Below are 13293 nucleotides of genomic sequence, written 5' to 3'. Positions count from 1 at the left end.
TGCTGGTGGGAGGGTACTCTTACTCATTCACTGGTGGTTACCTGGCAGAATTTACTAAGATTAATACATGGCTACCCCGGGACTTTAAAATTCTAGTCTGATATACAAGTAAAATACTGCAAATGTCACTAAAAGATCTGTGTAGGACTATTCATAGGAGCTTTGGGTTTTGTGTGTTTTTTTTCTTTTTATTTCAGTAAAGTAAAATTTTATTTTGGAAAAAGTTATTTCCAAAGTTATTTCCAAGAGAAATGGATCAAAGTTATTTCCAAGAGAAATGGATCAAATATCCCAATTTGTTGCACTGATTGCAGAAAATGTTCACAACCACTTCACAGAAATTGTAGTTTCTCTTAACAGAATATTTAGGATGGACATGTCATGTCTAAATAGTTCAACCTGTAAGCATGAAGGATTAACAGAGAGACAAAGATGGAGCTGTGGAGTATTTTATTGAAACAGGATGCCCGTGGCACTCTCATGGCCCAGTCACCTCCCTCACCTGCCAAGGTGCTGCTGGGAGCTGGGAAAGGCCAACGACATGGGTGAGCTCAGATCCAACAGCCTCAGAGGTACAGGACTCTGGACTGAGACACTGGTTATCAAAGCAAGAACCCAGTTGAGGAGAATCTTAAATATTTAAGTGATAAAAAAGGGTTTTAAGAAATGAAAAGTATGTACGACAAGAAGTAGGTTCTGAAGAGAAGCGCTGGCAGCCCCTGCTCCTTGGAGCCCCTCCTGACTGATGGGCTTTGCTGATGAGCCTTGAGGGGCTCACATGGCCAACTGTGGTCACAACCTAAGACCCTCACGTGGACTGGCCATGGTCCCTGCAGACGGCATCAGTGAGGTCTCCTCCTCGTACATAAGGCAGAAAACCATGAGAGATCAGGCTGACCTGCTTTTCCATCCTGGGCAGGAAGTACGGACTGAAAGGCCACATTTTAGATACTTCGGATATTCGTCCTTTTTCACTCTCCTCCTGGAAAAATGCAATGTAACCACAGCACAGCCTGTGGAGGGAAGACAGGGAAGGAGCTGTGTCTTCGGCGACACCCGCAGGAGCCAGGCTGGGGGCTGAGGAGAGCGGGTCCTTCAGGCAGCCCTGGGGCTGGGAGATCTTGTCCAGAGACATGAATCCCATGTCCCCGAGGGTCCTTAGCACCACTCAGCCATCAGGCCAGACCAGCAGGGGGGTGATGCGGCCACTGTTGAGAGAGAGGCAGAGCCAGCCTTCGGGAGGGAACTACCGCACCCTGCACATGATGTAGCGGATGAGGCGGGCATGGCAGATGAAGATCTCCCAACCGCCCTCCTGCCACCTAGCATCTGCCCAGTGGATATAGTTCTGGACGGCGGCCTCAATCCAGGCTCCATCCTCATAAACACAGCCTCCGGCTTCTTGTGGGGCACGGGTGGGTCAGGCTCGATGAGGGTGCCTTCCCTTAGCAGGTCTGTGCTGACCTTGCAGATGCCTGGCAGGTGTTTGCTGCTGATATCAGTGGTTTCTATTGCACAGCTCATGGAGGAATGGACAATTAACTAATCAGGTTCAGATTAGTTAAGACTAACTGTGCCACTGGACTATTTTATTAAACTTCCACCCCAAGCTTGCAAGTCAGAGCCCAGTTAGTTCAGCCTGCTCATGACCCAAGAGCTTCAGAGTGGCTCATTCTCCAGGGAGGCATCCACGTGGTTCTGGGAGTGCCTGATGAGAAAGATGCATCTCCTGGCCTTGGCTTCAGGGGTCCAGCCTGCATGCCAGTTCCTCTTCTCCAGAGTCCAGGTTCCTCTTCTGTAGGTTGACCAGGGACTGTGGTTCTTGCCTGTCCCAGTTGGGGTCACAGATGCATAGCCCGTGGCACATGGCCCCCATCCACACTGCCGCCCTGAGCGGGCGCAGCTTTGTGTCCCCACCCACACAGGGCTTCCCCAACGCCACTGCCAAGAAGAGCACGGGGGCCAGGGGCTGAGCCCCTTGCCAGGGCACAGGCCACCAGCTGCCACGCCCATCGGAATGCCATGCCCACCTGACCTGCGCCAGCCATTCGCCCATAGCAGCTTTATTTGTAATAGCCCAAATCAGAAAGAACCCAAACATCTGTTAACAGAGTGGATAAACTGTGGTATGTTGATACAATGGAATACTACAGAAAAAAGAATGAGAAAAAATATATACACATGCATTAATATGGATGAATTTCAAAAAACTATGCTGAAAGAAGTCAGACAAAGGAATACATATTATTTGGCTACCCTTAAAGTCCAACAATAGACAAAACTAATCTGTAGGGACAGACTCTAGGGGAGATACTCGCTGGGAGGTGCATGAAAATTTTCTCTTTCTGGATGGATGTAATTGTCTTTCTTGATCTAGTGGCTATACGGGTGTACATATATAAAAATTCATCAAGCTATATATTTAAGATTGGCACATTTTATATGTTTTTTCCCCACGTATTTTATACCTCAGTAGAAAAAGCACTTCATAAAAGATACGCAGACTATTTTTACCTTATCAGTTGTTCAGTAAAGGTTATTAGGTAAAAGCAAAATTATCTACTTAAAAACAAAACAAAGACCAAGCAAACTCTGCTTATGTCTGTTTCACTGACCCCAAGATAAGTCAAAATTAGACTATTCAAACCTTATCCATTAGTATGGCAAATCTGAAAAAGAGTAGGAGTACATCAGTCAGTCCACAGCAGTTAAGCTTGTTACTCAAGACTCCACGTAGCATACTGGCAATGTATGTGAAGCAATTTTAGTGGTGTGTTTTACCATAAATACACCTATTTAATAATTTTAACTATTTTTAGTACCAAGGCAGTATGGCATAAAAGAAATAGCAAGAGCTTTTGAATCAGACGAACCAGTCTTGCCACTTACTAACTATACAGTATTGGGCAAGTTTCTTAATCTCTTTGATACTGAGTTTCTTCACAATTTAAAGCAGAGACAATAATACTTACTTTGCAAAATTGTAGCACAATTATAGTAGGTATTTAAGAGCGGTAGCTATTTAGCAATAGCTCTTTCTATGCAAAGTATCATGGTAGGTACTGGAACCCTATCTCTAAGAACCTGACCAACTGGAAATGACATTTAGATATAAAGATTGGTGATGAAAGGTAAGAATTTAACAAGGGTTATAGATTACAAATTATAGGGTTCCTATCCAGCTAGGAGGATTGTGGAGTGGGTATTCTCTGAACAAAGCCTGGAAAAGTTTTGGAAAATCCACTTAAGGCAGAGGAAACGGCATGAATTAAAGTTTAGCCCCAAAAACAGTGCAGTGACTTCAGGTTCAGATTTGTTAAGACTAACTGTGCCACTGGACTAACTCTAAGAGTAAGACTACAAGGCTAGTAGAACAAGCTGGGACTAGATAGAAAAGGACCAGTCAGGACTAAGAAGTCAAGGACCTGTTTTCTCAAGTCCTGGGATATCACCGAGGGGTTCTTTTCAGGAACTGACTCCAGTGATCACTCTACACAAAAGTAGGGAAGGAAAATCTCAATACAGGGAAATATAGGATAATAAGGGCCTAACCCAACATGCTGAGAGGAATGAAAAAAAGAAAAAACCAGGAAAAATATTAGAGTTCAATTTTATCAACTTTAAAAAAATGAACAGACATGGAGTTTCCCTGATTATTCAAGTGGGCCTGCCTTCAACTTTTTTAAAATGACTGACCAGCTCATAAGCTCCTCAAGAGCAAAGAAGTATCCAAAAGCAGCAAAACATATTGCCAGGCACATCAAAAGCACTCAGTATATACTGCGGGCAAACGAATCCTTTTAAATATTCCAAATACTGAAATCTCTACAATAATACAATGTTCATGGTGGAACATGCAGAAAAGCTAAATTCATTTTTTCCTTTCTATTGATTTTTTTTTTTTTTACAATACATGCCAAGTTTTGGATTTGCTCAAATTCAATATTTTAAAAGATTCACTTGCAAGAGCTATCTTACCAAAAGACGCAGATACAAATCACTCTAGAAAGTTGGGAATATTGCCACTTCAGTTACTAGGCTCTGTGTAATTTTTTTTTTTTTTTTTTTTAGGACTCTATCAGTATGTTTTTTGCTATAGCAAAAAAACCCCAAAACCAAAAAACACCATTGTATGACTCATGATATTACATGAAAAAAAATTAGGAAGTTAAATTCATATCATATGAATATATGTAAGGTTCACTCAAGAGTACATAATAATTTATATAACTATTAAAATAATTAAAATGAGAATAACCTACTACATTATGAAATAAAGAAAAAAATGAGTGCTTCCTAGGGGCTAAGCACAATGCTTAGCCCTTTCTATGTATTAGCTCATTTAATCCTCTCAGCAACCTTCCATGGTAGACACTTGTTATCTATGTTTTATAGATGAGAAAATCCAAATATAGAGAATTGTCCAAGATTACACTGTATGGCAAGGAAGAGGCAGAATTAGGGATTGAACCCAGGCAGTCTGGCTCCAGAGTCAGAATTCCAGGTAATAAATGTAAAAAGAATGAAGGAAATGGAAAATCACCATTAGAATACCACAATAATAATTGTTGCAGGCAAGATCAGTTGAATGTTAAAATTAGTGGGCTAAACTTTGAGAAATAGGACATTTGTACAACTTCAAAACATCTCCCTCAGAATATTTATTAATTACCCATGGTAGTTTTAACATAAATCCACAAATAATTTGATACCTTTTCCCTTTCCTCCCTTTGAGTGTGGACTTCTAACAAAATAGTGTACAAGGAAAAAGTAGTAATGTGTTACAATGGAGAAACTGGGCAGACACCGTCTAAACTACATGATTACGGTTAACATGTTGGTGGGGATATCCTGTGCCCCCAGATATGATGCAATGGAAAGAGCACAACATTCCCGTGGTATTCATCTCAGTCTAATTGTGAGAATACATCGGACAAACCCAAAATGAGGGACACTGTACAAAAAAAGTGGCAATGTCTAAAAGACAAACTTTTCCATAGATTGGAGTAGACTAGAAAGCCATGACAACTAAATGCAATATGGACTATGGATTAGATTATGGAATAGAAAAAGGACACTAGTGGAAAAACTGGGGAAATCTGAGTGAAGTCTGTCATTTAGTTAATAGTATTGTGCCAAGGTTTCTTAACTTTATTAATGTAGCATGGTTATGTTAGATGTTAACATCAGAGGCAGCTGGGTGAAGGGTGTACAGCAACACTCTATACTATCTTTACAAATCTTTGGTAATTCAAATATCATTTTAAATTTAAAATTTTTTAAAAATTCAATATCCATTTGTGAAAACAAATGTCAATAAGCCAGGAATAGAAGTCTCCTCAATCTGGTAAAGGGCATCTATAAAAAAATACAATAAACATCATTCTTAATAGTGAAATACTGAGGTATCCTCTTTTAAGATCAGGAGAAAGCAAAGATGTCTATTTTAATGCTTCTGTTAAATACTGTTCTGGTGTTCCCAACCAGTGCAATAAGGCAGGAAAAAGAAAAAAGGAATAGAGATTAGAAAGGCAAAGTTAAACTTTTTTTTTTCAGATGATATTGTGCATTTTGGAAATCTCCAACAATCGACAAACTATAAGAACTAAAAAATGAATTTAGTGAAATCACAGAATACAAGCTCAATATACAAAAGTCAATTGTACTTCTATATATTAGCAAGATGGTTGGAAACAAAACTGAAAAAAAGGTACCATTTACAATAGCATCAAAAACTCAAATGCCTAGAAATAATTTTAATAATGCAGAAGTCCCCTATACTAAAAAACGAAACAATGGTGAGAGTAACTGAAGAACTTATACGACGAAGAGACACACCATGTTCATAAATTGGAAGATTCTCTTAAGATCTCCATTCTCCTAATATTGTTCTGTAGAGACAATGCAATCCCAGTCAAAAGTCTGGTAGACTTTTTAAATAGATGTTGACAAGCTGATTCCAAAATTTATATGGAAATGGACAGCACTTAAATAGCCAAAACAATCCTTAAAAATAAAAAAAATATTGAAGGGCTTACACTACCATATGTCAAGACTTACTATAAACTACAATAAAGTATGATATTGATAGAAGAATTGATAAGTAGTCTAAGTGGAACAGAATGGAGTCCAGAAACAGACCCAAATGTATGATCATTCATTTTCAACAAAGGGACCGCTGCAATTCAATGGAAAAAGAAAGGGCTTTTCAATAAATATGTGGAGCAGCTGAATGTCCATATGGAAAATCTTGACAACCCCCATCTCATACCACACACAAAAATCAACTAGAGATAAATCAAACACCCAAATGTGAGCACTAAACTATAGTTTCTGGAGGAAATCATAGGCAAATGTATTTAGGACCTTCAGGGTAGGCAAAAATGAGGGTGGCAAGAAAATCTGTGGGCAGAGTGCAAAAAAGCACTCTCCACCCCCACCCATAACACTGATAAATTAGACTTCACAAGAGTAAGTCTGCTCATCCAAAGGCAACATTAGGAGAATAAATATGCAAACTTTAGAGAGGTAGAAAATTATCTGCAAACATGTACCTGATAAAGATTTCCTATCCAGAATATACAAGGAACTAAAATCATTAACAGAAGATAACCTGCTAAAAAAGTAGGGAAAAGATTTGAAGAGCACTTCACAAAAGAAATCTGAATGGTCAAAAAAGATATAAAAAGATATTCAACATTATTAATATTCACAGGAGTGCAGTCAACTTACCCTAAGACCATCATTTTAGCTCCCTGGTATATATCCGTAAAACAGGAGTATATGTTTGCCAACGGCAATTTCAAGAACATTTGCAGAAACTGTATTAATAATGACCCAAACCAGAAAACAACTCAAATCAACAAGAGAATGGACAAATGAATTGTGGCCCACCCACATAATACAATACCACAGAAGAGGGTCACCAAACTTTTTCTTTGGCCCTATAAAGGGCCAAATAGTAAACAGCTTAGGCTTTGTAGGTTATAGTCTCTGTTTTAACTACTCAACCCTATTGGACATGTTTATGTCCAATGAAGTTCTATATACTAAAATATGTTGTGGGCTAGCATTGGCCCACAGGTCACAGTTTACCACCCCTTGCTATAAAGCAAACAAAAAACTACTTACACTTGCAACTTGGATGAATCTCAAAAATATCCTGTGAACAAAAGGAAACCAGTGTGCGCATGCACGCGCGCGCGCACACACACACACTATATGATTCCATTTATATGAAGTTCAAGAACATTTGAAAATAATTCATAGTGAGAGAAGTCAGGACAGTAGTTGACTGGGGGAGAGGAGTGACTCCACTGAGTAGAAGAGACAGGAGGGAATTTTTAAAGGGACAAAAATGTATTCTATCTTTTATCTGGGTGGTGATCACACAGACATACATCTATGTATATTTCATTAAGCCATATACTTTATTTTTGTGCTTTTATTGTACATAAGTTATAGCTCATTTTGGAGAAAACAAAACTGGACAAAAACCAGAATCCAGACCTGAAGAAATTACCTAGAATTCAACATGAACAAAACATATAAAAGCTAGAGTAAGAGAAATGGGTAGACTGAGCAAGTCTAACAGAAGTCTCTTCAGAGTTTTTGAAGGAAAGAATAGAAAAAAAAAATGGAGGGAAAGCTACACAGAAAGAAAAAAGATGAAACTTTTGAGAATTGGTGAAACACCAACAACCTTGGAGACAGGGAACAATAAATCCAGGATAAATGAAACGTCCACACCTTGACACACTGTCATAAAACTGAGAACACAAGAGAAAAGATCTTAAAAGCAGGCAAAGAAGAAAAAAGACAGATTAACAACAAACGAGTTATTTGAACTAACTGTAACACGGGAAGCAGAAGTCAATGAAATGAGACCTCCAAAGGACTGAGAAAGAAACCACCAGGCTAGAATTATGTGCCAAACAAAACTATCATACAAATGAGTAAAATAAAGACATTTTCAGATAAAGTTTTCCATCAACATTCCTTAATAAACAAGCTTCTAAAATATACTTGACAAAGGAAAAAAGATCTGAGATGCAAGAAGAAATGACAAACAAAAGTTCCATAAAAAGAAAAAAATGATGTTGAATTTACAGGAGAAAAATCAATCGAGGTGTAATTAAAACTCTAGATGAAAAAAACATGCAATTAACTGGTGTCAAAGCAACCTAGGTTTCTTGAATTATTTGCAAGTAGAATTAGTAAACTTTAGATTAAGTTGTACATGAAAATTTTAAAGAAAACTACTAAAAGAAATAAAACAATTTTCATACTAGTTAAGAGGAAAGAAAATGGAATAAGAAAAAATCCAAAAGCTGGCAAAGAGAAAACACACACACACACCAGAATAAAAACAACCATAGAACAGAATGTTAACTTTAATCTTAAATATATCATTAATTATATTTTACGTAATTGGACTGAGAGCCCCATTAAAAGACAAAGATTGTCAGAGTAGAACAAAAAAAAACAATCAGGTTTCATCTATGCAAAAGGGATATTCTAAACAAATGCTAAAAGGTGTGACTAGAGTATTCTAAAACAAAACTGAGTTTAAGGTACTAGGTATTTGGGTGGGGATAGAACATCACTGTAGAATGACAAAAAGTTCAATTTACAGAGAAAATAGAGCAATTCCACCCTTGTATATACTGAACTTTCAACTTTTATAAAGAGACAGAATTACAAGAAGAAATGAGAAAATTCCTTATTTTATTGTGATCTTTTTGTTACACCTTTCAGTAATTGATAGCTCAAAAATTGATAGCTCAAACAAACCAAAAAATTAGTAAGATTAAAAAGATGTGAACACCACAATTCTTGTGCTTAAGACGTGTGTGCGCACGCATGTGTGTGTGTGTGTATTTATGTTTTTATACCTACCTTGCCCCAAAAAGTCCGTGAGTACATATTCTTCTCAATCATTCAAGGCGCAGTTGAAAAACTAACCATGAGGCCACAAAGCAATTCTCAAATTTCAAAGAATCGGTAGCATAGAGCCCTCACTTGCTGACTACAGTGCAAGTTAGAAATCAATAACAAAAGGATAACTCACAAAACCTTCCACATTTGGAACTAGAAAATACTTCTAAAATCTCATGGGGAAGGAATAAAAATCATAATGAAAAAATTTTTAATTCTTAGAACTGAAAAAAATATATGGCATAGAAAGCAACACTAAATAAAAATCCGTAGTATTTGCGGAGACAAATCTAAGACCAGAGTAAAGAGCCCAGAAATGAGCCCCAGCATATCTGGGAATATGTATAGGACAAAGGTAGGCACTGCAAATCACTGGGACGGGGCTAACTGCCACTCCACATGGGAAAAAGAAAACCAGGTCTTCTTAATCTCCCAACGTAAATTAAAAAATAGCTATCTATACACATACAAGTCAGGCAAATGAAAGAACTACATGTATAAAAAATGGAAACTTTAAAACTTTGAAAAAATTTCAAAACACATTTCCCTCATAGTAGAGAAGAATATCTTGAGTCACGAAAGCACAAAGAAAAGACTGTCTGCAGTTTACATAACCAACAAAGGATTTGTACCTTGAATAATGTTTTCCAACAGAAATTGCTGCAATGATGGAAGTGTGTTGTTATACAATATAGCACAGTATAATATAAAATAATGGAGTATAATATAATAGCCACTAGTCATATGTGGCTACTGAGCACTTGGAATGTGGCCCAGAGTGACCGAGGAATTGAAACTGTTGAAGTAAATAAGACAGCATGTTAACATTTAAAAATCCTTCGTGAAGGTCCATGAAGGTCCGTTATGTTTTTATGTACTTTTAGTATTTACATTTTTCATAAAAGCACTTTCTTTTAGCTTATATTACTATATAAACTATAATTTCACTTTCGTAAAAAATGCGTTAACAGTCGCTTTTCAGAAAGCAAACACACCAAATGTCCACAATATTATCTGTGAATGATTTTTTTCTATTTTAAAAAATTAAGATATAAAAACATATAAAGGATTTAATGAACACAGATGTATCCACCCCAGAATTTATGAAATAAAACATGACGGATATTGTGTAAATTCCCTAGGTATCTTTCCTGATCACAACTTTTCTCTTTTTAAAGAAAAGCTGGCAAATATGAATAGACTAGAGCCCTGGCTTCAGGCTTCTTCATTTCACAACACCCATATTTTAATAGGTTTTGGGGGAAACAACATACAGACATTACATGTATCATTTAACAAAGAGTTATAGAGCAAACACTCATGTAACCATTGCCCAGGTCAGGAGATAAAGCATGTCCAGCATCCCAAAAGTCCTCAGTATGTCTCTTCTCAATAGCAACCCCCTCCCTTCACCCCCTAGGAGAAGATCAACAGCTTGACTTTTAGGGTAGCAATTTATTCACAATTTCTCTTTACTACTTTTAATGCCTATATATGCATCTCTAAACAACATCTTTATTTCACCAGGTTCTGAATTTCTCATAGAATACTGAATGATATCATCTTCAACAACTTGGGTTTTTTTGTTTGGTTTTTTGGGTTTTTTTTTTTTTTTTTTTTTTGGCTCAACATTATTGAGACACATTTACGTTGAAACAAAACTACTTCATTCACCACTGTTCTGGGTAGTTTCCATTTTATGAACATAATTTACCTTTCCCCTTCAGATAGACATGAAGGTTGCTTCCAGCTTTGGGGTATTACAAATAACACTGCAGTAAACCTTCTTGTACACGTCTGCTTGTGTATATGTATGAAAATTTATCTAGGGCAGTGGCTTTCAAACTTTTTTGACCATGACTCATACTAAGGAATGACGTTTTACATCATGACACACATCTGTGTGTGTATAAAACCGAGAGAAAAAAAAAAAGTTTCATGAAGCAAATAACCAATGACCTGAGACATATTCTGTTATTTTCTATTCTCTGCTAATTCATGTTTTACAAATTCTGATGATTATCCACTTAGCTGATTTCACGACTCACTAAAATGGGCTTCAAACTTTGAAAAACATCGCTCTAGAGGATAAATACCTAGGAGTAGAACTGCTAGGACGTGGAACATGGACATCGGACACGGTCAACTTTTCTAGATCCTTAACTTTTAAATAAATGTTCTTATCTGAGTGCATATAAATTTACCACTCTATAATTTTAGAGCTAAAACTGTGAAACATCAGATCGTTTTATCTTTTCCTTTGGTCATAAAACAGTACTAATCACTTACCATGTGCTATGTATCCAGTGGACTCCGAGCGAGACTGATGGGTTAATACACAGGGGGGTGGGGAGGACATAAGGGACCCGGACCTCAGTGAGGCCCCAGAAAGCTCACAGGAGGGGCCTCTCCGATCCTGCCTGGGGAGGGAGGGGTTAGGGAAGGATTCCTGGAAGAAGGAGGACCTAAGCTGAGTGCTTCTATTTTTAATTTTATTGGTTTCCTAAAACATAAAAGTAACACATTTGTTTGGGGGGGGGGGGGGGAGTCAAAATTACAGCGGTATATTTATTAAGAAGTAAAAATCCCCACCACCGATCTTAAAGTTTGATGCTGAGACTAAACAACCAAAGTTGCATTATCAGTTATTCTAATCTAGGAAATTTTTAGGAGCCCACATTTTTAAATAGTTTTAAGGGTCCATCTGACACAGTCCATCATTTTAAGGCATAAAACAAATCATATTTTCCATAATGAATGTAAATGCAAACATTTCATGTTTAGTCACATTATTACTTTTAAGAGACTTTTTTTTGGCCTTTTGGCAAGGTTAAGAATGCCAGTTTTCAAAAATCGAGTCTATTTACTGCATACCAAATATACACAAATGCTTCAAAAAGTGGCATTAAAAACGACCAGTTGAAAGAATGTTTTGTTCAAGTCAACTTGGCTTGGCCGGTGACAATCTGTCGGAGTTTCACACTTCGTCCCGCGGAGCCCCGGACCCCGTCACGTACGCGGCGCGTCGGCACCGGCGCACCCTCCCCAGCGCGGCACGGAGCCCGGGACGGTCCTCGCTCCGCGGCAGTGCCGCCGCCCCGCCGCCCCCAGGCCCGCCGCGGGCCCCACCGCCACCGAGCCGGGCCGCGAGCACCCAACCACCTACCCTGCGGGGTCAAGAGCCCCCCGGAACTCAGGCGAGGCAGCTCGGGCGCGCCGCCTCCGCGGCCATGACGGCGACCCGGGGAAGCACCCCGCGCGCCAAGGCCCGCGGTCCGCCGGGCTGGGAGGAGAGCCGCCCCGTCCGTCCGTCCGTCCGTCCGCCAGGAGAGTGAGGCCAGAATACGCCCCAGACGTGTCTAAATCAAGGCTCGGGGCGGTACCGACGGGCTGAATGACAAATGGCAGATGCCGTGGGCTTTGCCGCCCTCGGCAGCCGCGAGGATGGCTGCGCCGAGGAGGCCGCGCACAGGCGGAGCCCGGGAGCCGGAACGGCGCGTCCGCGAGGAGGGCGCTGGGGCCCCTGGCGGGGGCGTCACGTGGCAGGAGGAGGCCCCGCTGGGGAGCCAGGGGGTCGGCGGCCTGGGCGGAGGAAGAGGACAGGCGCCCAGACGCCTGGCCGATTGAGTCATCCGTGTGGGCTAAGCCAAGGTCGTCCAGGTGCAGAGCTGGCGCAGGTAGACCCGAACCAGCCCGAAGCCCCGTACGGTATCGAAGACTGTTCACTTAAGTCACCACCAGGATGAACCGCCCTGAGCCAAATCATAAATGAGAAACACGACAGATGCTAGCAGAACACTGCAATAAGCCAAATTCGCTTACCTCCTATTCGTGCAGCGTTGAAATAATGGCAGCCTAACTGTGATCACTAATTGTGAGCCAGGCACAGTTCTAAGCACTTCGCAGGTAAATTTACCCTGGGAGAAATACTTACTCCCGTCTTTCAGATGAAGATGCTAAGGCACAGAAAGATGAGACGGAAATAATTTTATAGTTAAGGAGTCATGCTATGTATGCTTAAGTAATTTAAAATTTTTCAATGTTCTTTTAATTTAAGAAAAAGAAACTGAAGCAAATCTCCAGCGGTTGCTTTCTTCCCTACGTGATATATATTCCTAAAAGAGGCCTATAAACGTTAAGTAAAATGAAAGGCATGAAGAAATCACTACATATTTCAGAGAGTCTCATAGCTCCGAAATACGAGGTTAATAGCATCTTACAATTCCACCCACCTTCACTGCAATCTTCCAATTTCCACTGCTTACATTACTTCTGGCTTACTAGCACTTAGAACATTTACAAGTGCTCTCCCACCTTATTCTCCCAGATGTTCAGTCTTGATTCTGTATTTAAATG

At 39.6% G+C, this 13293-nt stretch overlaps 1 protein-coding gene and 1 pseudogene across 6 annotated transcripts in view; both read right to left on the bottom strand.

Annotated features, from left to right (window-relative positions):
* Window positions 1–12438, bottom strand: part of PLAGL1 (PLAG1 like zinc finger 1) — a 71948-nt gene extending 59510 nt beyond the window's left edge. For all 6 annotated transcript variants that reach the window (XM_036106720.2, XM_078054631.1, XM_078054629.1 and 3 more), the window contains exon 1: window positions 12104–12438. The gene's annotated coding sequence lies outside the window, so the exon portion shown is untranslated. The remainder of the gene's footprint in view (window positions 1–12103) is intronic.
* LOC118544777 (serine/threonine-protein phosphatase PGAM5, mitochondrial-like) lies at window positions 1154–2024 on the bottom strand (annotated as a pseudogene).
* Window positions 12439–13293: the final 855 nt, after the last annotated feature.

The sequence above is a fragment of the Halichoerus grypus genome, chromosome 9, assembly GCF_964656455.1.
Source record: "Halichoerus grypus chromosome 9, mHalGry1.hap1.1, whole genome shotgun sequence".
Classification (NCBI taxonomy): domain Eukaryota; kingdom Metazoa; phylum Chordata; class Mammalia; order Carnivora; family Phocidae; genus Halichoerus; species Halichoerus grypus.
The sequence above is the reverse complement of the archived record's forward strand: the minus strand, read 5'-3'. Positions and strand labels throughout refer to the sequence as shown.